This window comes from Alosa alosa, chromosome 22 (assembly GCF_017589495.1).
Source record: "Alosa alosa isolate M-15738 ecotype Scorff River chromosome 22, AALO_Geno_1.1, whole genome shotgun sequence".
In the NCBI taxonomy this organism is placed as follows: Eukaryota; Metazoa; Chordata; class Actinopteri; order Clupeiformes; family Clupeidae; genus Alosa; species Alosa alosa.
Genome location: NC_063210.1, coordinates 12,996,014 through 13,020,539, shown reverse-complemented (window position 1 = coordinate 13,020,539; position 24,526 = coordinate 12,996,014).

The window sequence follows — 24,526 nt, the reverse complement described above, 5'->3', positions numbered from 1 at the left end:
AAAGTCAGCTAAAAGTACAAGTCAGCTGAAATCACTCAATGCATATGTGGTAGTGTGTGTGTGTATGTGTGTGTGTGTGTGAGAGAGATGGCGGACGCAAGACTGTGACTGAGCGGTTGTGTTTATGTGCTTTTTTTCTCTCTCACCTCATTCATTAGCTGCAGGTGGGCTTCTCCCCAGCGCTAATAAAGAGGTCAGGCGGACCAAGATCCATGGAGCTGCCGCCTCTGTGGCCAGCTGGTCAATAATCTATTAGGGGATATCCCTCTCCCCGGAGTGACAAACGCCTCGCTCTGAGATGGGCCGTCAAGAGGTCAATGTTGGCCCGATGACCCCCACTCTCTCACACACACACACACACATACGTCACTTGTGACAAATGCTGCCGCTGGGTACTGCTGCTGCCCGCCTGCCACAGACTGTAGGGAGGGAGAGGTGGTGGGGACGTGTGTGCCCAGCAACCAATGCTGTTCTGTGTGTGAGCGAGTCTTGTGTGTGTTTGTGTGTATGTGTGTGTAATTGTGAAGATAAGAGTGAGAGAGGACCCGTTTGTGTGTGTGTGTGTGTTTGTTTATGTGTATGAGTGAGATGGATAAAGAGGGTCTCTGAGTTTGAGATTCTTCTGATGTGTAAGTCTTGCTGTTTGGTGTGGGTCTCTGTGCGTGCGTGCGTGTGTCTGCATGCATGTGTGAGTCTGTGCGTGCATGTGTGTGTGTATATTGTGTGTGTGTGTCATGCAGAAGGAGAGGTGGTGGGGGTGTGTGTGCCCAGCTGCCAACACTGTCCTGTTGGTGGGGTGAAATGGCATTATGCTGAACAGAGAGGCCTGACAGTGTTGTACAAAACATGAGGCTTGGGATTTTGTCTTTGGATGCTGGGTGAAGTGAGGCTACAGTGATTTGAGGCTTTGCCTAGATTTCGAGTTGTGACTTATTTCTTTAAACATGCAATAGGAAATGCTTGTTACAGTACCCTCTTGTTACGACATAAACACATGGTATTACACAGTTTGTTACATTGTACTTCCTGGTGTAGTAGACACACTGTCACAAGGGTTCTGTAATGTTAAATGTTACCATGTTAATCATTGTTAATCACTAATCTAGAATCTTTCTATTGTGAATACTCTATGGAATCAGGCAGTATCAGTGGCGGAACTGTACACTTTGCCATGTGTTGAGCCGATCATGCGGTGTAATCAAAACGTACAGGAGATGTGTGGGCAAGTCTAAGCCCAGGAAGTTCCACTTAGCATCGCGGGTGGCGCACGGCATGGCACCGCCGCAGTGATGAACAGCGCCTCCTTACCCGTCCTCTGATTGGTATAACATGGTGTTATTCTGCCAGCGCACCGTACCAATCAATTTATGCCGCAAATTCGAACTCGCCTCCACTCAAGCATTTCCTATAGCCTTGTTCCTCCACTTCCCTTTTCCTCCTCGCTGATGTCTCGCTCGACTCTCCCACCTCTCCTTCTCTCCCTCTCCCTCTCCCTCCTGTCCTTCTCCTTCTCTCTCTCTCTCTCCCTCTCTTTCACGTCTCGTCCTCGCCGTCAGTTCGATAAACAGCACTCAACGTGACAAAAAATTTATCAGCCCGCCTTTATCACCCCCTCGACAAATCAATCCCAAATCAAGCGTGCCCGCCATTTTTACGGCTCTGAGAATTTACATCTAAATCATGTCGGCTTACTGTACGCCGCGTCTCAAACTGTAAATAAAACTGTAAATAAAAGGGAATTGCTGTATGTGTAGTGTAAAACAGTTTTATGCTGTGTACCAACATGGCAGTGGTGCCATCAGGAAGGCACCTATAGTGGCTGTTCTTAAGCCATTATTCTCTTGTTATCAGTTCAAAGTTTAAATGAAATATTGACAATTCAAGGTTGAAATCAAGCTTTAGGTATGAGCTACACCAGGCGCCAGAACTGAAGCTTCCTGCTCACGACGCCGTAAAATCCATTTTAGATGAATGGTCAATTTTTTTGAACGTCCACTGTCACGCCGTCTGGTGTAGCTACTTCCATTGATTATAATGGAAGCTAATTGTTGCAGCAGACGCAACGCGAACGGAACGCTTCAGTTACGCGCCTGGTGTAGCTCATACCTTAGGTTGTGGGGGCGACATGTTATTCAAAGTATTTTGATCACTGAATATGGCTACTGGATTCATTTGATAAATTCCCTTGTTTGAGCCCGGTGTCTTCAGGTGTCAGTTGTTAGGGGACATGTCTTTTAGTGGAAGTATTTCTAGTCATTGAATATGGTTACTAGATTTTAGGTTGATTCCTAAATTACGGTTTCTTCCAGACAAATCCATTGTGGGTATTTTCAGGTAGCAGATGTAGAGAGCACAACATTGCTTTATACTGTGACCTAGACATTCACCAGGTTTGGTCAGTAGCATTCATACTGACTTGGACCGTAACCCTCTCTGCAGAAAAAAGTTGTTCCTAGCCCTAAGGCTTACACATCCCAGAAAGTATTTCCCTGTCTGGATATAGTCAGATTGGACCAAAAAATGGTTAAAATAAAGTAGGCTCTGCATATGTTGTATGGCGAAAACAATAGCACTAACACATTTTTAAAAACATTTTCTTCATCCTTAAAATTCACTACAAATACACTTTGATAACAGAAAAGGAATATTGAAAATAAAAACTTGATTTTTAAAAGATGTAAAAAGATGTTGACTGAAAATAAATGCAGTTAGGGCCATTATATATGAATCATCCCTGTAGGTCTGAGTTTGCTCCTCTGTCTTGGACTCCTGCAACCACCTTCACCTCACAACCACCCAAACACCCCCCCCACACCCTACTCCCACCCCCTCACCCCCCAACCCACCCCACCCACTGCCTCACCCCCAGCTGAGGGGCCAGGGCCCGTATGTGTCGGCCAGACGGAAATTAGCCGCACCTGAATGACAAGGCAGGGGCCCCCAGTGGGGCTGTGATCTGCGCACAAACTCCCTTTTAATAGACTTACACCTCATTTGGCCTCTGAAGCTGGCTGAAGGGTCCCCCGAGGATGAGGGGGTAGAGGGTGGGGGTGGGAGGTTGTGTGGGGGCAGTGGGGATGGGGATGGAGCTGGGGTTGGGGGCCTCTGGAGGAGGAGGAGGAGGTCGCAGCAACGCAACACAACAGCACTCCACCCCACCCCACCCCACCCCACCCTTCCCCACCCTCTGCTGTAAAGCAGCTGTGGTTAAAAGGGCTTGATTAGACGCCTGCGCACCACCAGAAGGGGACCGCTTGAGACAATACACCATTTTTATGTTTTCTATTCTTTTCTTTTTTAACCCTTCTCTGCTTCTCATCTCTCTCTCTCTCTCTTCTGCTCTCTTTTTTTCTGCCCTTCTTTTTTTGTGGGGGGGGGGGGTGGCAGTTAGACGATGCAAGCTTTTTGTTCAACCTGTCATGGGCAATATATGTCACGCTGCCGACGAGACATTCCTGGAAACACCTCGCGGTTTCATAAGAGATGGCCAATCGCGTTTGCAGAGTTTACCAGGGAGTAATTAGTCGGGCCTCGGTCTCATTTATAATCCTTACAGTCCTGTCAATACAGACTAAGGGTTGAAGTACAGGCAGGCTTCATGTCACTAATCACTGTAGCGCCATGTGGGGTGTTGTGTTCAGGGTCTTTCAAGTGCTGTTATCCACAAGAGCACTTCATTCCCTACAAAGCCTAAATGTGAGGGTAAGCGTAATAAAAGGTCAACTAGAAATGGATTTAAATATTAGATGCTTAATGGAAAATTAAACTGCCAGGAAGAAGCCTTAGCCCTTACCCTGTTCAGGTTTGTTTCATCAGGGGGTTGTATGACTTGAATCGCAATCGAATCACACATGTTTCTCAGGAACTGCTGAAGTAGGAAATCTAAGTCAGTGGGAAATCTATGTCCACGACTCCTGCCAACTGGGTGTTGAGAGGAGCAGTTAATGGTGCCTGGGTAGAATGTGGTCATGATGGCTGGTGGAGCACTTGCTGCGCCTGAGTTTCCCCAGGAAGTACAGGCGGCCCCAGGCTCTCTCTTCGCCAGTGATGCAGTGTTGGTGGTCAGGAGGTCTTCACTGATGTGCACCCCCAGGAATTTGGTGCTGCTCGCTCTCTCCACCACAGCACCGTCGATGGTCAGTGGCAGGTGTTGGGTGTGACCTCTCCGGAGGTCAGCAACAATCTCTTTGGTCTTGCTGGCGTTCAGCAGGAGGTTGTTGTCCCTGCACCCGCGTGGTCAGATGGTCGACCTCCAACCTGTATTGAGTCACAAATTAAGCCCTTGGTGATGAGACCCACCAGTTGTATTCGTCAGCAAATTTCACTATGTGATTGTTGCTGTAGGTTGCAGTGCAGTCATCGTCAGCAGGGTGAAGAGCAGCGGACTGAGCAGCAGCCTTGGGGGCCCCCTGTGCTCAGTGTGATGCTGCTTGAGGTATTGTTGCCAACATTACTACTTGGGGCCTCTGACAGAGGAAGTCCAGTAGCCAGTTGCAGAGGTAGGTACTGAGTCCTAGTTTGTCAAGTTTGCAGATGAGTTGTTTGTGGTATTATGGTGTTGAATGCAGAACTGAAGTCTATAAACAGCAATCTCACATATGAGTCTCTTTTTCCAGGTGGGTGAGGGCTGGGTGGAGGGCAGAGCAGATTGCATCCTCTGTGGGCCGGCAACCGGTATGCAAACTGGAAGGGTCAGGGTGGGGAGAATGGCTTTGATATGGGACATGACAAGCCGCTCAAAGCACTTCATGATGATGGGTGTCAGTGCCACAGAGGCGGTAGTCATTGAAGCAGGATGGAGCAGTTTTTTCTTGGTACAGGTATGATGGTGGCAGCTTTGAAACATGATGGGATGATGGCTTGCTTCAGGGAAGTGTTAAAGATGTCTGTGAAGACATCCTTAAGCTCCCTGCGCGATCCTTCAGCGCCGCGACCTGGGATGTTGTCTGGACCTGTTGCCTTACGGGTGTTGATAGCAGCAAGTGTCCTCTTCACGCTGGTCGGCAGAGAGGCACAGGGGCTGCTCATATGGGGATGGGTCTTCTGTGGGCAGGTGCTGTTTGTGCTTCAAAGCGAGCAAAGGCGGTTCAGGTTGTTGAGCAGAGGGATGTTGCTCTCACAGCTCTGTGGCGGGCGGGCTTGTAGTCCGTGAGGGCCTGAATGCCCTGCCCATAGGCTTTGTGAGTTCCTGCTGTCTTTGAAGTGGGTGGTTATCTTGTGAGTGTATTCCTTTTTGCTTCCTTGATACCCGCGGGACAGGTTGGCTCGCTGTTTTTTCATGCCAGCTTCATCCCCAGCTCTGTAGGCTTTGTCTCTGGCCCTCAGCAGCCTGAGGACATCCCTGTCAGCCATGGCTTCCAGTTAGCCAGTGATGATGTCTTTTTGTGTGGGTCACATCATCGATGCACTTGGTGATGTAAGAGGTTACAGTGTCTGTATACAACATGCATTGTTATGATTGAACGCCCGACCACAGCACCCATTCACTAAGAGTTTAATCAATCCTTAGCCTTGCAAAGACAAACAATAATTGATTTAGCTTTGATATTGCTGGGGAGGCTGGCCTACATACGAAACATCCTTTGCTCAATACATATCCAACTCTGATCATTTACGTGTTTGGCTATTTAGTTCATTGTGAAACAGGCACCTCTCATCCGTGTCGTGTTGTGAGGCAAGACTCTTTCTGTGCAGACATGATGCTACCCCACAAATCCTGGAGGAGGCCCTTCTTAATGGAGTCATTGTTTTTTTTCTCCCCCCTCCCTTTTCACAGTCCATTCATTGATGCGCTGGCAGTTGATGGTTAATTATGTCTGAAGAAGTTCTCGTGCCTCTCTTGTGTTGCTGCTTGGGTTAATTCAGATGCATTCTCTCTCTCTCTCTCTCTCTCTCTTTCTCTCTCCCCCTCTCCCTCTTTCCTTCTCTCTCTCTTGCTCTCTCCTCCTGCCCACACATCTTGCCTCCTCCACACATCCCCGTTGGTGCGTGGTTTGCATTTTAAGTGAGGCCCCCCGTCACCGATTTCCAGCAGCATCTTAACTTCCTGAGCTGGAGTGCGGTTGGGGTTAAGTGGTCCCCGAGCTCATGGCACCTATCGCTGCCCAAACATGACAGCTGGGGACCTCGCTGTTGCTATGGAAACCAACCCCCCTCTCTCTCCTCCTCCACCCCCACCCCACTCATCCCAACACACACAGCATGTAAATGCCCCCCCCTCCTCCCAAAACCACTCGTTTGAGACAATGCAAGGCCTCTCTCCACCCCAACCTTAACAACTCCGCTTCTCTTGTCTTCTTGTCTTCTCTGCTCTTGTGGGGCTTGCTTTCCCTTTTTTTGCCTCCCACAGTTGGTTTTATGGCAGCGATATGGAGGGGGTGTGCAGAGGCGGCATGTTGGTGCTCGACTCCTGCTGAGCCACAGCTGGGGGAACAGTGGGAGTTGAATCCAGCGACGGATGAATCAAGGCGTCTCTCACCATGGAGTATTTCCTGTTCTCCGCTGTCTCTCTCTTTCTTTCTCTCTCTCTCTCTCTCTCTCTCTCTCTCTCTCTCTCTCTCTCTCTCTCGCTCTCGCTCTGCCTTGAAATGTGTTAAATTGGATTTAAACACTAAAACACAAAAAAGTGCTGACTCTGGAGCACATCTGGGTCTTGTCTGCCAGATCACAGCCCAGATCCAGGACACAGCAGGTTCTGATCTGATCCGTGCTTGATCATGGGCCAGGTGTGATGTTGACAGTTATCTGCTTTCTTGAAAGGTTAGCACTTACACACAAGTCTTGCTTGCCCCTGGAAATAGGCTGTTAGTATTTCTCCCAGGTGAAGCAACAGCCCTGACATGTTACACCGTGAGCTCATGTCTCTGTGGGCTGGAACATAACAACTGACCTTTCATCTGTGGCTTTGCGTGTTAGGTGTGAAATGTAATATCAGCGGTCATGACCAATGCTATGTCATTCCAGGGTTTTTGTAGTTTTCCTCAGAAATGACAAATGTGGCCAATTTGGCTGCTTGTGCCAGTATTGTTTTTGTTCTTTAGGGAACATGACAGCCTCATCTGTAGAATACAAGTTTACACTTATTCAAAATCCACACATGGAAGGATAATTTGCTTTCAGTCATCCACTTGATTTGAAAAAGCAGACTGCATGCATAATACAATATACACTAAACATGTATTAGACAATGTGCAGTATTGGAATTATTTTCCTGGGTTTTGACTGATCGTACAGCCACCTTGCTGCAGGTGTGGCTTGGCTGTGGCTACATTGGCCTATTCTCTCTCTCTCTCTCTCTTCTCTCTCTCTCTCTCTCTCTCTCTCCTCTCTCAAGCCCTCATCGTAAATGAAGAACAATCTTTTACCCCGCACTAAACTGCAGCGAGGCTGATAATCTTTGCATTTATAAAGCCCCGACTCCATTGTCACGGCGAGCCAGGAGCCATTAATATGGCGTGCCACTGGTCAGTCTGCATCATCCCCCCATCATGATGAAGTGCGAGGCGGCAGCCCAAAGTGCTGGAAGGAGCTCCATAAAAAGTTGTACATCAACTTAAATAATTACATTCCCGCCTATACGTTTCATCACCCTTACTCTCTCTCTCTTCCCGTCTCAATCAATCCTGCCCACCCCCCTCCAAAGAGGCTAGGCTTACTGCAGCAGATGACTGTCACTTGATGGATTAAAAGTCCCACTGCGGCACGTGACACCAGCCCCTGTGTGAGTGTGTGGGTGTGTGGGTGTGTGGGTGTGTGTGTGACTGCTGCAGAAGACTTCCTCCTTCTCCTTGGGTACTGTAAACGCGAGTGGCAGTTCTGTCGGCTGTGCAGCATGTTAGGATGCTCCGCACATGAGCATTTGATGGTTATATTTATATGAGAAATATAGCCTCCTTTATATATGAATATACCATGATGTATCTGACACAAAAACAAACTCAGCCAAGAGAGTACACAGTGTTGAGTATCTTGCACTCGTGTTTGTTTATCGAATATCTGATTCATGATGAGTTGATCTTTTTGCAATTCCAATACGAGACATGTCACCATGCCATAGCCAGTCTAAAACACATCACTGGAATTTAAAGAAATTGTGTTTTTTGGGGAAAATCATTATCCGCCTTCATTTCTGGCCTTCTGCTGTGTCCTGTTTTGTCCCCTCCAGGGCTATTGGTCCTCTCTGTCGCTGGCTGCCCCCGGAGACCGGCAGGGGGTCTATGGACCATGTAAATGTGTTGGCTGCATCGCATTCAGGGGCTGGCCGGTGTGAAAGTGGCGCTGAGGACAGGTAAGACTGAACATGTTGCAGACGCGGTGGGAGGCGGCCAGGCTGTGGGAGCTGCAGGTGAGAGCAGAGGGAACAGGGGGAGGCGGGGGTGGGTTTGGGAGGGGGGGGGGTTTGTGTTGGGGGTGTTGAGGCGGGGGTTATCTCTCTCTCTCTCTGGTGCCAGCTTTTGTTTTTCCGGAGCTTTCCGCGCACTGATGAGTAGCCACGGAGGCCCATGGACCGGCTGGAGACCCCGATGGCGCTACACACACGCACACACACGTAAACACACACACACACACATACACACAAAATACCCCCCACAGCCCCCCCAACAGTACCCCTGTCCATCATCCGGAGTGTTTGCACGATGAAGGCTAAACTGTGTCGATCTCTGCATAGAGATAGTTAGAGGAAGGGAGGGAGGTAGAGAGAGAGGGAGAAAGAAATAAATAGACAGAGAGAGGGATGGAGATAGAGAAAGAGATGGACAGAGACAGGGATGAAGGTAGAGAAAGAGAGGGAGGGAGAAAGAGAGATGGGGAGAGAGAGAGAGGGATGGAGATACAAAGAGAGAGGTAGAGAGAGAGAGAGAGAGAGACCGACACCTTCCCCACCGGAGACACAGAGCAGCAGGCTCACATTAGGGGAAATTTGTTCCACAATATTGCCGCCTCCTGCCATCCAAGCCTGCGTCGCCGCACAGAAGGTGGAGGCAGAGTTTTGGGCGGGGGCCAAATGCTCTCTGTGGCGGCCCCTCATTCGCACCATGCGCACGGTGGTCTGCCTCCGCCACCATCAGCCCCCCACACCCCGCCACCCCCCACCACCCGGCTGACGTTCCTCGCAGCCCCCCCGCCTGACGGAACAAATGCTGCATCTTTGGGAAAATAAACTTATCTCATTCGGGTGACAACACGCGCCCTCAGGTTATGACGAGACGCGTGTGCCATCCTGGAAGAGGCGCGGACAGGGTCAATTGTTCATTTCCCGACGCAGGGAGGGAGTCTTTAGCCGTTTAAATGGCTGCTAGTGCATGGCATTCCGCTCCATACCGCTGTCTGCTGGGCATTCTGGGAGAATTCTCAGAGCTCAGAATTGATCAGAGAAAGGGAAAGAATGGCTATACATCTACTTGATGCCTGTATTTCATTTGATTGCTTTACATCTGAATACTTTTGTAGAAAATTTGGATAAATGCCAATTTGATGCATTTCCATACATTTCCATTTTTCATGGGAAATTAATCCTTAGGGGTAGGTTACGCATTGTTTTACTTTCAATGCAATTTAATCTTTCCAAAGAGATTAATGCAACATCTTCATTACGTAAATAGTGGGGCATCTCTATTATTGTGGTTTCATCTCAGGAATCCTCAAGAAGCAACTAGCCACAATAGATGTATCTAATAGATTCCACAAATGTCACCAGGTAGCCTATTACGTACAGTATACAGTTTCCAACAAATGCAGACCATTATTGTTAAAGAAAATTCTACAATGTAATATGTTTATCATTTATCACATTGCTAACATTCATTTTCTCTTGATTTTATACTGTAAATTCTCCCTTAACTTGCACTCAGCCCAGCTGATTGTTTTATTGATCGCAGTACAAGTGAGTGTTCTCAGGTTTATTTTTAGGGCAGAGTTCTGTGGTTCTTCTCCTGATGATTCTCCTGTGTTGAGCGTTAGTGCCACCTGAGGTGATGGATGACCTTTCCTTTACAACCAGTATGTCACCAGCCAATGAAATCCCTGCTTTCCCCACCCATAATGATTCCCAATGATCTGAGATGAGGGCGTTATGATCTATAGAAAGGGTCATTTGAGGGTCTGCATCAGTCTGGATTTTGGGTGGGCGGCATTAAATGGATGGCTTTGAAGTCACCGTGGTGACCATCTCCAGGTTCTTGAAAAAAGCAGACAAATCATGATGATTCCCACATTTCCTGGTCTTTTAATACCCACTGGGACAGAGAATGACCAATTATTTATACAGCAGGCAGATTTTATTGATCTTTGAAGGAAGTTTACTCCTACACAAAAAAAAGAACCCTGACAAATTTGAACACAAAAGTTTCATTTACCTTGAAAAATAACTAAATGCTGGTAGAATTCATGGTTACAGTTCGGAATGCTGTTATAATCTGAAGACTGTTACAGAGACAGTCTATTAGGCCAGTTAAGCAGAGATTTGCAGGTAATGCAGTGGTGGGTTATGGGAAATGACATGACCTTGCTCATCTCCATAACCTTCTCATTATTCTCTTCATGAACCGAGTCCCGCGGAATATCATTTTTCATTTGCAGCGTTGAGGAAATGGTGGTTGAGGGGGAATTCTTTTTTTTAATGGGGCACACTATCCTGTGATTTCCCTCTTGGAGAGGAGAGTGCATATTCTGTGCTACTGGTCAAGCAGAGGTCAATACCCATGTACTGCACTGTAAATCATTTTTGATTTGTCACGTGTATTATGTTATACTGTACATGTGAAATGAATGGTAATGAATGTGAAACCAAAACATTTCTGATGTCAAAGGCGGGAATTTATGGTAGCTTATTTACAGTGCAGTGGTTAGAATTGTAACTACCTGTTAAATTGAGTTGTCATTTTTCCCCCTTGTAGTTGAATTCAGTTACATATTCGGAATTTGTTTCACTCTGGTCAGAAGTGGGAAAAATGTGTTGTTGGAGTGTTTGCTACACCTCTCAGCAACATGACTTTAAATTCTTCAGTCTCTGTGTGTGTGTGTGTGTGTGTGTGTGTGTGTGTGTGTGTGAGAGAGAGAGAGAGAGAGAAAGAGGGGAGATGGTGTGTGTGTGTGTGTGTGTGGGGGTGTTGGCGGGGGTGGGGTGGTTGAACAGAGGCTGGAGGAGGCCAGTGTGCCGTCTAACATTCAGCACCCCGCTCTCACTCATTTCCAAATTGCCCTCCTAATAGACCTATCTGTCCACAGAGAGCCTATTAACTAAAGATCTGTTTTCATCTCCCAGACACTCAAAGACTGGAGGAGAGAAAGTAAGAGAGAGAAGGGGGGGGAAGAGAGAGAGAGGGAGAGAAATAACCTCTGCAAAGGCCTGCTTGTCTGCTCGTGCCCAGAAATAAAAAAGAAAATGAAAGAAAAGGCTGCAAAAAGAGCCATCTGACATGAAATGTGAATCAAAACGGCAACAAAAAGGGACTTCATTATATAGGAGTTAATTGTCTCCTGGGCCTGGACTGCCCTGTCCCTGGGCGAAAAATTAGAGGCCTCTAATTGCTTTTATCACCTAGCCCTGCAGTTTCCAACACCCAGGCTGATTCCATTTAATTTAAGTGCCACGAGATGAGGAGAAACTCCACACTGCCGCCAGCCCTCGAGCACAGTTAGAGAGAGTGTGTGTGTGAGAGAGAGGGAAAGGAGAGAGAATGGGGGGAAAGCTCTCCAAATTGGCAAACATGGGAGCTTTGTGAATTAATGAAAATCAACAGCATCTGACCATGATTGGGAAATCATTTTTTTTTTTCCTGGCGTTGTTTACCCTAAGGTGTTTCTGGAAAGGGAGTCACATCGGAGTCAGATGGCTGAGCGCTGATCCTCATGATTAGCCGCCAGAAATAATCTTGCTGACCCCCCGAAAACTAAAAAAAAAAAAAAAAGAAAAGAAAAACATATTCAGGAGCCTGGGGATTTGAAGACAGCAACTTGCTTTTGGATCAATTAACAACTTCCATACAATGGGGTCGAGGGCCAGCCGTACTTGGCGAAACACAATCACGATTATAGGATATTTATTAATTAGAGGCGTGATTCTTCATTAGGGCATTGGGATTAGCTGGCCTTGTTTGTAGAATTGTTTTACATTTTTTTGGTCTACAGGGAAATACCGTAATAAAGAAGGTAAATGAACATCTTAGAGTGGATGTTGTGTAAACATTATAAAGAGTTTGACAGTAACTTGACCCAAAATAAATTTTTGGCCTAGTGAAGGTGTTAGTCAAAACAGATTGCTTTTGTTCCATATCTCAAAAATGATACTTTGCTAAATTAGGACTACCTGTACAATTTCTTACAGTGACGAACAATTTTGTAAATCCAAACAAGTTATTTCAGCAGATGGAAAACTGTGACTAGATTATTTATTCACTGTAGCGCATTTTCTGTCTTACTTACTAGCAAGTAACCGCCGATGAGATGGACACTGCCGTGTCCACCGAAGAACTCACGTCAGCGAGTTGAAATTCTGTACTTAAGAACTCTCAACCTGGAATGAACAATTGATCTCTCTTTGTCCGTCAATCCATTCTCTGCGCCCGCCCCCCCAACCGGCTCCTCGTTGCCCAATCCGTTCGTCCGATCGCTCTAAACTCTTCCTCTCCGCACTTCTCCCACCAGGTTAACGAGGACTAATTTAAATCCAAAATCCCTGACAGTACACTTTCTGTCGGTGCGGCTCGTATGTTCTGCATGGCTGTTTGGATCAAAGACTGGTTATCTCCTGTATTGAGCTGTTCTAACCTCTGTCCAGTCTGATTACGGGCCAGGTGATAGGAAACTCCCCTTGTTAATCAGGGCCAGCGTTCAGGGACGGATATATAGACTGTGACACTTTAAGGAGTGAAATGCTAAGATAAGGAGAAATTTCAGCCAGAGGAGACCAGGAGAAGGGGTTGTTATGAGTAAACACACTGATAAAGGCTCTCCAAATGCCATTGAGGCGTCGGATGTCCTGCCTAAGCCATCATGTTACAGCATCCTTTCATTAAAAGCTATCTGTAGTTTGGTTTTAAATGCAACTCTTGATCTCTAAAGGAAACTTTATTATTTTAGCCATTAAATCCAGCCATCATGTTATAGCAATAGGATGAAAAGGCCTTCTGTAGTGTGGTGTGCAACTCTTGATCTTTAAAGGAAACGTTAAATTTTAGCCATTGAATTGAACTTTAGACTTGTCAAGTGAACTTATTAGTCAGAGTGAGCTCATTTGTGGTCTATACAATGCAAACTTCTGCTATGCAGACGTGAAGAAAAAAATGACTTTCCAGTCACAAATAAATATATGAACAAATTTAAAGACATTAAGTTCTTACTGCCAAAATATTTTGGTTGTAAGTTTTGTTTTAGTGTTTTCCCCCCCCTAGAAATTGGCCATTGAAAAACAGTAAAGAAAACTTTTACAAAACATCCGAATGAAGACTGGCATATAAGTTTTGGGAGTGAGAGATTGACAGGAAGACAGACAAGTGAGAGAGATAGAAACTGAGAGCAAGTTTGTGTTTTAAGTGTAAATGTGTGTGGGTGTCTGTGTGTGCTTGAGTGTCTTTTAGAGAAAGTGTGTGTGTATGTGTTTGTAGGGGTGGGCCAGTTGATTGAGGGAAATTTGACAGTTTAAAGGCTAAGACTCCCCAGCTGTGTTTATAAACTCTGTGTGCACCTGCTGAGGTCATATGCGCTGTGCACTCAAGGATTAAACGCACTGCCGCGGACGTACAAAACACTGGCCTCAAACAAGATCCGCTTCTTCTGAGAACAAAAGCACAGAATAAATCTCTTCCAAGCTTGTTTTGTTTGATAATAGTGTTTTTTTATTAGTATTGTTTCTCTCTTTGAGGGATAATGAGCTAGTTTTGAGATTACATAAATAGAACAGGATGTTGTTTTTTCTTCAACATTTTTACATATAGTGTTTACTGGGCGGAAGTACAAACTTTAAAAAAAAAAAAATCTGTCCTTCATTGTCAGCCGTGTTATTGGTAGGCAGTGGTGTGTACAGGAGGACGCAGACCTTGCCAAAGTATTTTCAGTTCAAATAAACACAAGAGGGTGTAGTTGATCATTTAAACAAGGGTTCAAAATAACCTCCCAAAATAACCTGACAAGCCCACCGCAGTGTCAGCCACCTCATGATGTGGCTATTTCTCTTTTGTGCTTGGGTTTGCTGGCCCTTGATTAAAACGTTGACATTTTTTTAGCCGGGAATTAACCTGATTAATGTAATTGAATGCAAAAGCCCGTAGCTCAGCACTCCATGTGACGGCTGCAGATGGATTAAGAGAGAAGGCTTTCAAATTGAATACGCCTCTCTCCTCTCTTCTCCCCTCTTCTCTTCTCTCCTCTCCTCTCCTCTTCTCTTCTCTCCTCTTCAGACCTGCTAATTGTGCCTTTTACCACCACTTGAGTCACTGACCACCGCTATTTATTCTAACTAATGATGATGCACAGTGTGAGGCGTCCCAAGGATAATTAAAAAAAGGGAGTGGGAGAAAAGAAGACGCTTACCCCACTCTATTTCTGAATTGGCCTTTGAGGAGAGAGAGAAGGGGGTGGGTGGTGTGTGTGTGTGTGTGTTTGTGTGTGTGTGTGTGTGTGTGTGTGTGTGTGGGGGTTGGCCTGAGAGGGAATATTGTAGGAAAGGGCTGGATAGGCTAATTGACGAGATTCACACACTCAAAAAATATTGAACTGTCCATCAGCTGCATGTGTTCTAAATCATTGGTGGCACTGATTTGCCCGGGAAATAACTTGATTTTAAAATCTATTCTCTTGTCAGTCATTATTGAGTGACGCCCCCCTCAGTGGAAAAGTTTTCTAATTACAGATTGCCAATTCGATCCCGGTTTTCACTTTGAATGCTAAATCTGGAATTTCTCTGCTGGTGTAGAACGACCACGCACATCTCTTTTCATGGTAATAGATGGTTTTTCTCTTCACACTGATCATTTGCGTAGATATAGGCTAATGGTTAGGTGTGTGTGCATGCATGCATGCATGTGTGTCTGTGTGTCTGTGTGTGTGTGTGTGTGTGTGTGTGTGTGTGTGTGTGTGTGTGTGTGTGTGTGTGTGCGTGCATGCATGCCTGTGCGTTTGTGTGCATGTGTGCATGTGTGTTTGTGAGATGTACCCCAGCTATCGTGTCGGCGACTCCAAATCTGTCCCAGGCGGAGACTTTAACACGGCACAATTGTGCCGTGACAGCGAGCCTCAGAGGGGCCTTCTCCAGGCGCGGGCTCTCCCTAGGACATCCGCAGAGGTAAATGAATAAATAGGCTGCTGCTGGAGCCCTCTCCTCTCCTGCCACCACCGCCTGCCTACTTTGACACAAATAGGATCTGCAGCAATTCACTGTGCCGTTAGAGGGGTTTGCTTTATCGCTCTCTCTCTCTCTCTCTCTCTATCTTTATCTCTCCAAACTGAGGTGTCTGTCACCTGGTATTCAAGAGACTTTGGTGGACCAGAGAGTAGTCACAAGGGCTCACACACACACACACACACTCACATACACACAGTTATCCTGCTCTCCACTCACTTAGCTATTCTGTTCACACGGCCCGAAGGCTAAGTGACATCAAACCTCATTATTGTCATCACATGCCACATTTGTAACCTGTTAGGGAGACAATTGTGATAAAATGGGCTGATGGCCCTTCGGAGCCATGTTTGCAACCAGCTAGGCTTTTCTTTCTTTCTCTCTCTCTCTGTGTGCTTTCAGAGGAGGGTGAGCTTTTAGTTTAATGGTCAATGGTCCAGTTTTACTGCGCTTGCAGGCCCCTGACAACAAGGTCTGGACCATCTACAATAATTCCTAAGCACGCATAAATCCTATGCTACAATGCTACAAACATTTTTAAGTACTAGTATGTTAAGTTGTGATGCTTTTGGGGAAACCTCCCCAAAATTGTAAAATTATTTGTAAGAGGGATTCTGTGAACTATTAGGGGATGATGATGATGATTGTGATGATGAAGATGTGGAAGAACAGGAAAAAAGGGTTGCTCTCACTATGTTCAAATGAGTGCTGTGTGTTTTTATGATCATTTTTGTTTGAGCATTAGGTAGTTATTACCTATTTATAAAGTATGAATAAGCTTAATGACATATAGCCCCTCCGTCCTGCAGAATTAGAGCTAAGGACAGTTCATTTTATGCCAAAGTTAACCTTATTGGTACTTAAAGTTCAAAATGAGATTGTTTGCCTCTCATAAAAAAGTGTTAACTAATTTGTGTTCAACAACTTTATTAGACGAAGATCACATCAGCCAGCAGCAAGCGGCAGCGGCAAACGTAACGCAACGCTCAGACAATATTAAGTTTTATCTCGTTCCTAAGCAACACAAACGGTTTGTCAATTGAATACGCTCGCGTTGCGCTTTGAAAGTTGAACCAAGTTCAACGCTCAGCTTGTTCAACGCTAGCGTTACGCCAGCGTTGCCACCGTTCCGCTGCCGAACCATAGAGAACAATAGGAAACCTGCAGCTTGCCACTGGCTAATGTGATCCCCACCTTAGAGTAAATTCACCTTCCTTATCAGGAGTGCCTCACTATGTATTCCGGTCCCATACAGCTCACCAGTTGGCCAGGTAGTCATATTGAAAGTAGTGATGATGACTAATGTTATGAATGCTTACATTACGGATGCTGCAAAACTAAGGTTTGTTAAGACATGGGGCAAATGCTACATAAACTTATAAGACTTAATGAGCATTTCAACAGTGAACATTCTGTAGTAGATAATATAATACACTAGTATTATTGTGTATACAAGTATACCCTTGATATTTTTACAGCTAGCTGTGTAACAAGCTAGTCAGTAGAGAGAATGGAAAACATATCTACATTGCTTTATCAGTTTCCTTTCATTTCTTTCAGAATGTGAGTCTTGGAGTGAGGCAACCATCACTTAACCCTGAATAACCAATCTTAAGGTATGCTAACATATTATAAGCCCCCTAGAAAGATGATCCATCTTCCTTGTGATTCCAGGTGGATTATTACTCTGTTGATAGGGAGCAAATTCACAACAGGATTTCATGAGTGCAATTTGTTTATGTGCTCTTCCCCCCTGTAGTGAATCAGTAGCTGACCTTTTCAAACTTCAGATTACTGATTACCCATCATCGGCATCTCTGTGCTGTCACAAGCTACACACACACGCACACTGTAACCACGTCTCCCTCGCTTTTCTCCAACGGCGACGAAAAACGCAGACAAATACTAGGCATATGTCAAAATAATGAGCGCCGGTGAGGATCTGTCGCTTGCCTTAACTTCCAATCGGCGAAAGCGAAAAAATGTGTCTCCCATAAGCAGCTAGCGACCCCCATGGCGTCTGGGTCTCTGGTTTCTGTCATGCCTATTCCTCAGAGGTTTCACATGACAAAAATGCAGAAAGTTGTTTTTGTCCCTCTTCTTGTCACACTGCACCCCCATAACTGGAGTTTTTTTTTTTTCCCTTCTTCTTCTTCTCCTCCTCCTCCCCCCGCTCCCTCTCTTCTCTCATTCCTCCCCTTTCCTCTGTCATCTCGCTGTCTTTTCTGTCAGCCCATAGCCAGGCACCTGCTCTCATGTTCCTAATTAGTCTCATTTAATTAATTATATACGCCAGCACATCTCCTTATCTCGTGTTTGTTTTCTCTCTCTCTTTCTTTCTTTCTCTCTTTCTTTCTCTCTCTTGATCTCACTCAGTGTTGCTCTGTTTCTTCCTGGCTCCTTGTGGAAAATAGAACTAGCTTGTTATCAAGATATTCAAAGGACATTGTACATGGTCTTTGCAATGGATATCGTTTCATGTCATGGTCACTTACATGTGTCAGATCATTGGAGGTCACTCTGATCATGTTCTAGTTGTACATGGGAGATATTTCTGGAACCGACTCAGACCTTAGAACAGGACCATATCCAATCAAGGGTCCAGATGCTATCTGGGTCAATTGCCAATCATTCTCATTCCCCCATAAGATTAGGGAATAGGCTTTGGAACCTTTTGAAAAGTTTTATCTGTTAAATAAATAATAACAATAATTGCTACTTTGTTCAAGTACATAGTGCAGCTTGTATGAGTCTGGTTATTGTTCATTGATACAATCATAGTGAATGCATATGTTGTGTGAACATTGGGCATATGCATAAACTGTATGTGTAGGAACATACAACCTATGTCTCTGTCTATTCTATTTGTTATGTATGACAGATCATTTTAATTATATTTCATAAGACCGTTTACAAGGCTCTCACTCTATGCATCTGTGCAGGGTTATAAAGTTTGGTCCCAACAACATGGAGCAACTAGGAGATCATTTTATCGCCCTCATCTCCTTCGTAGATGGGGGGGGGGGGCCTATCGACGTGGATTTATTGGTTCGCTTCGTGACGTCTCAACAATAGCGGGCGGCCTCGAGTTGCATCTCCTGATCCAGGTAAAGGAACACCCCAGGTTGGGCAGGGTTGAGCAGAGGTCCAGCTGCCACTCCATCCCCTTCAGGGTAGGATCCATCCCCCGCTCGAAGAAAAGACCCCATGAAATATTCACTCCCTGATCAGCGCGGCCACAAAGGGAAAGATCAAACTTTTGGCAGGGCAGCTAGTGCAGGGGGCCGTGCAAGGTTTCCTACAAATGCTGCATTCGCCATATGGTGGAGCGCAAATAATTAGTGGGGGCCGGTATCAGCTTGTTATCGTTCTTGTTCCTCAACAAACCAGTTTCCACACCGCAACAACCATCGCGGCTTGTGACTGATCATGCCCGATGCTAATATACATGTTTATTCAAATGCTGTGTACAATGTATGTATATCATTAACATATAATTTAATACTTCAATATGCAGCGTCTATATTAAATGCAAACGCATAAAGAGATTGCAGCAAGACTGCTGTATTTTTTCTGTAAGCAAAATCAAATTATGCTGATTGAATATCTTCTTATAATTAGCTGGGTAAAATTGACCACATAAGACTCATTTAATGCCTTCTATGTTGTATGCTGCCTTAAATTTTCATTTTAATTAAATGTTATGCAATACAAACATTTGGACGTGCTCGCATAGCAATCAGCTAGATATTTTGTATTCAGTGAGGCCTAAATTGAAGAGATAAAATTTGATGCCCAGGGTCCCCAGTGTGTCCTTGTTGAACTCACACACACACACACACACACACACACACCACATGCTCCTTGTTTTCTAACATGAGTGAAACGGAGACCTTTGTCCTTTTCTCATGCAGAAATAAATATTTTATGCAGCATTTCACACTTCTAAACCCCAGGGGGTGAAGGGTCAACTGGTTGGATAATCTCCCTTCATTCCTACCAGTATACCTCACACCACAGATAGTCGCTACACACACACACAAAATAATATTGGTAAAAAAATTCCACATTCCACAAAAACATTTTTTTAATATATTTATTTGCCGATAGGTGGGTAGAAATCTGTTCCATTAACCTCTGCGTGGTGTTAAAGGATCTGTTTATGGAGGGGAAATGACAAGAAGTCGAGTTGACAGGGCTGGAGTGAGACAGTTAAAAAACCCTTGCTGCTCGGGATAATTAATAAATAAAGTACCAGGGGAGCCCCTGCCATGCCTCCCCGTATGACAGGACCTGTCTCCAGTGCGCCAAAGCATTAAATGACCAATTCCTGTCAGGCTAACTTCTACTGGGATCCCTCGGCACTACACCCCCCTTTCCCTCACACACACACACACACACCACCACCACCTTTCTCAACAGCCAGCACCCCCGCACACACACACACACACACTTCTTCTCCTTCACCACCTCCTCCTCTTCTTCCTCCTCCTCCTATGCTCTCTTCTCTCTCTCTCTCTCTTTCCGAGGAGAAGGTCTACTTTGCTTCGCCTTTGCAGTGAGTTTTTCAGCGACTGATGGCTCTAGTTCATTTCTGCTGAATTAATTGGTCCCTGAATGAATTCTGTTGACAGGGCAATTCATCATGTGTTTGGCCTGACAGTGACTGGGTGCTTGGAACAGGGGAAAGAGGGAAGGAGAGGGGGAATGTGGAGAACCAGGGGTTAGAGTGAGAGAGAAAGAGATAGGGAGAGAGAGGGGGTTGATGATTTTGCCTCTTTTATTTATTTATTGCTGCACCATTCATGCTGTTTCCTCTTCAGATCCTCCTCCCTTCGAAAAAACCCCTAACAGGAAGAGGTTAGCTCATGTCGAGAAACCACCAGCGAGACATTTATGCGGACATTTTTCCAAGGTTCCGTGGCTTGCAAACAAACAGAACCACCTCAGACAGATTAGGCGAGTGACACGGTTCTGCAGGGAAAGAGAGAGAGCACCCCTTCACCTCCACCACCACCATCCTCATTCTGCAGTCAGGTCAGCCCCATAGCCAGTGCTAGGACCCCCCGATCAGTCCAGTGTGGTGCCTGACATAATCACTGACTGAGCCGTATTGCATTAGGCTTTAATTGCATCATGTATCACACAATAGCCATTAGGGGTAATTATTTAGCGGTGGAGGGAAAATGAGATTTGGCCGCGGCCGGACACGTCGGATTTCTGGCACCGGCTGCCCACCCAGACGACTCTCTCTCTGTTGCTTTCTCCCTCCCTCCCTTTATGATTCTCTCCATCTCATCTTCTCTTTTGCTGTGTTTGTCTCTCCCTCTCTCTATTATCTCTCTTTCTCTCTCTGTCCTCTGTTTAAGTGCTCTCTCTGTCTTCTCTGTATGCCTTCCCCCTTCTCTCTATTCCATCTTTTCTTGCTCTCCTTTTGTATTTGTCTCTTCCTCTATCTTTTTCTCTTTTCTGTGTTTGCTCCCCTCTTTCTCTCTCACACACATTCTCCTTCTCTCCCCCTCTCTCTCTCTCTGGCTGTCTGGGTGAGTGCAGTACTCACCTGTAATGATAAATCTAATAACTGCCCATTTGTTCTATTTGTCTATGTGTGCTGCCATTCTGACATAGCAGAATCTCTCTCTCTCTCTCTCTCTCTCTCTCTCTCTCCCCCTCCCTCTCCAACTTCCTCTTTTTCTGTTTCTCTCTGCCTCCCTCTCTTTTTCTTTCTTTCTCTCTCTCTTTCTCTCTCGCTGCCCCCTCACTCTCACTCAAGCAGAGCATTTATTATGTTCAATCAATCAATGTTCGTTCATTAGAAACCTCCTCTGAAGTGTCTTCTGGCTGGCCCCTCACAGCCAGAGTCAAAAAATTACCTCATAATTGCTGTTCAGGCATCATAACAAGCGGGGCAGCTCCGCCGACACCCGCCACGCAAACAGGGGCGAATGCACAAAATGATGGATATGGGAGATTCTTATTATATATTGCCATATCCAATTAGACACAGCACATAAAGCAGCAGATAGATTTCCCCCTTTTTCCTAATGTCAGACCACAGCTCGGCTGATATAAAGACATGAAATCCATTTCAGTGTTTCTCCCTTTTGCGGGCGGCACAGTGGCAAATGAGATCATCTGCAGGATTAGTTATGAAGTTGTGCCAATAACCAAATCATAATTGTATTGCGAGAGGGCATCTTATTTTAAACAACCCCACAGACCGAGGATGGTTAAGTGCCTGCTCACTGTACCGTGGGCTTTAGCGAAACTGCTACATCTTACAGGATAAGTCCTCCACAGCTGTGAATCTGCTCTGCTGACAGATGAAAAAAACAACAGTTTGAATCACAGAAAACATAAGTTATTCCATCAACTGAACTGATTGCACTCCCGAGGCAATGAGATTCTGAATTACTCACAATTACATGTAAATACCAAGTGAATTGCTCCGAACCACAACTCTATCAGCTGGTTTATAAGAGGCATTTACCATTGCAAAGCTATCAGATGTATTAGTTTGTTAGATAAGAAGCGCAAATCTGTGTTGTACTACTTAGTGTTATTCACATTATAGAAAACAATGTCACCAACTTGAAAAGCAGACACAAATGACTGTATTAAATGGTTTTGAAGTTTATGTTTATGTTCTGATTAGAAACATATTTGTTTTGCATCAGCAAGCCCCCTGAAAAGCTAGTCAGTTATGGCCTTATTTCCGAAATCGGTGTTAAGGGCTGGCATTGATCAAATGCTTGATAGGCATCTATCAAAGAAAGAGGTTCATCAGGGGAAAATGGTCCCGGATGGAAACCCATGATTGCCCAGTTTCTTTTCATTTAACAAACAATATTATCAAACAGTATGATCACTGAACATGATAACAATACTGTTGGCTGTGTTTTTTTAAAGAAGTAAATATGGGTGTGTATCATTGAGGAAATACTGTTCCTCACTGTCCACCATTTGCCTTCCACTGTGTTATTTGACCTTTGAAAATCGACCCCTACCAAAGGCATCAATCAGTGCAGTGTTTGTTTTAAGTAGCGATGCTTCTTGTTTAGTTGTATGCAACTGAGTGCTGATATTTAATAGCAGCATTGCGGAGGCCAGCATCACATTATGTCTAAACAACCCATAGAGGCAAGAGATATCTGGTGATACCTAGCCATGTTGACTTTTTGGTTTGTGTATTGAGAAGGATCTCAAGTCAATTCACTTCTAGGCCCAAGAATATGTCTGCCAACCCAGCACACAGCATGCAGCATGTGAAAGATGGACTCAGTTTTGAGGGACTGCCACAGTGATGTGGTTACTAGAGTATAAGCGTACCTAGATGCCCCTGTGGTCATTAATACCTCAGATTGATGATAATTGATCATTTTTTTCACTTTGGATCTTTTGGACTCCATCCTTCCTCAGTCTGACCTTTCAAGTTCTACCCATTATATTGAACATGGGCAACTTCTTGCAGTCTGCAACTCAATAACATTGAGCTATAGGCCTAATGTCCTTTTTCCTCACTCTACAAGGTCAGACAAGGGTTTTTCAAGATTTTGCTTACATTTACATGCAGTGCATTACTGAAGTTGTAGTTTGATTGAAATTGATTTTGTTGATGAAAGTTAGAAAGTGTCCTTGTAAATAACTCTTAAAGTAATACCATCTAAATTACTCATGAAGCAGTGATGTCGAATGTTGCATCATGAGTGCATGTTTATTCAATTGAATTACTGCCTTTAAGTAAAGCATGCAAAAATCCTTCGGAAGAGGACTGCATAATACTAAAAGTCGTGTTTGCATGATGATGACAGGTCATTTTTTTAAATGTTAGACTACAGGTAATGAAAACATTATGCAATCAAAGTAATCTTCCTTTATGATGGCTTTCACATCAATGCAAAGGAAATTTATTTACATTTCATTCACACTTCTGGTTATAAAAAGTGCTTTACTAATGAGCAAATGAAAGAACAGTATATTATAACATTATATTATAAGTGATCAAAAAGGTTAAAGTGGATTGTAAAACATAGAAACGTTTTTTTTTTTAATGTTTTTGTTTACTTTGCTTAGCAGACACTTTTGTCCCAAGCGACATACAATAACATCTCAAAACATTACATGAACCTGACAACCGTTTAAACTCGTATAGCCTTAATGATAATAATTATATATCCATATAATAATATATTCACCACATATGAAACAGCAAGAACATCTCATGAGTTTCAGTTGAAACAGGACACACAGTACTGGAGCTCAGTTCATGTCAGATTATTCAGAACAGAATCGTGTCATTATAGTATAAAGAGGCAATGAGAATAGCAGGCAACAGCATCTGGTGATTTGTATGGTTACTAGAGGCCTTATTAAAAGACAGATTCTATCACAGTCGGTTGCTGCCGCTCATTTGTGAAATGCTAAATGCAACATTTAATTGTGGCTAGAGCGCTCCGCATCAGACTTGCGCTAAATGGGGAATATTTATCATGCATACGGGAGACATGAAACCAAAGGTGAAGTTCAATCAGTGCTTTTGGATGCTAATTTCTTTTACTCCCTATAGCATGTAGGTTCTAAACGCCATCGCAACGTGGCAGTGTTCAACGTAATTATAGATGTGGTTTAATCTAATACGTCTGCATGAAGCACCTACAATCCATCACTTTAGCCAACAAATGCCACAGACATCCAGTGGCATTTATCAGCTAGTGGAGAATTCTCCTTAGTCCCTCTCAGTAAATCAAATTCTTAGGATGTTAGCGATGAAATGGCACTCATTACCGAATTTTGTTGATTTACAATACGATTCAGAGTGGTTTCCAGAGCATTGACAGCCATACAAACTGTCAGCGCATTGTTCTAAATGGGATGCAACCCTGTCTCTGGGAATGGTAGCGCAATGTTAAAAAAAAAACTCAGTTTCAGAAATAAAGTCGTGTTTTTGCTGTTGTTTAAATACAATCCCAACTAATGGCCGGCTTTGACGACTGTTTGAAGAGCACTGACAGTGGCAGGTGCCTTCTGTATTGCCTAGCTGATGAGGACCAATCAACTGGCTCCATCGTTGTTTGTTTTCTTCCCCTCCATTTTAGATGTCATCTGGCACACTGAAGGAAAGATGAGCTTGACTGACAGATGCATCCAAGATTCACAGTTTATTGGTTTCAGCAAAAGAGTCAGATATGC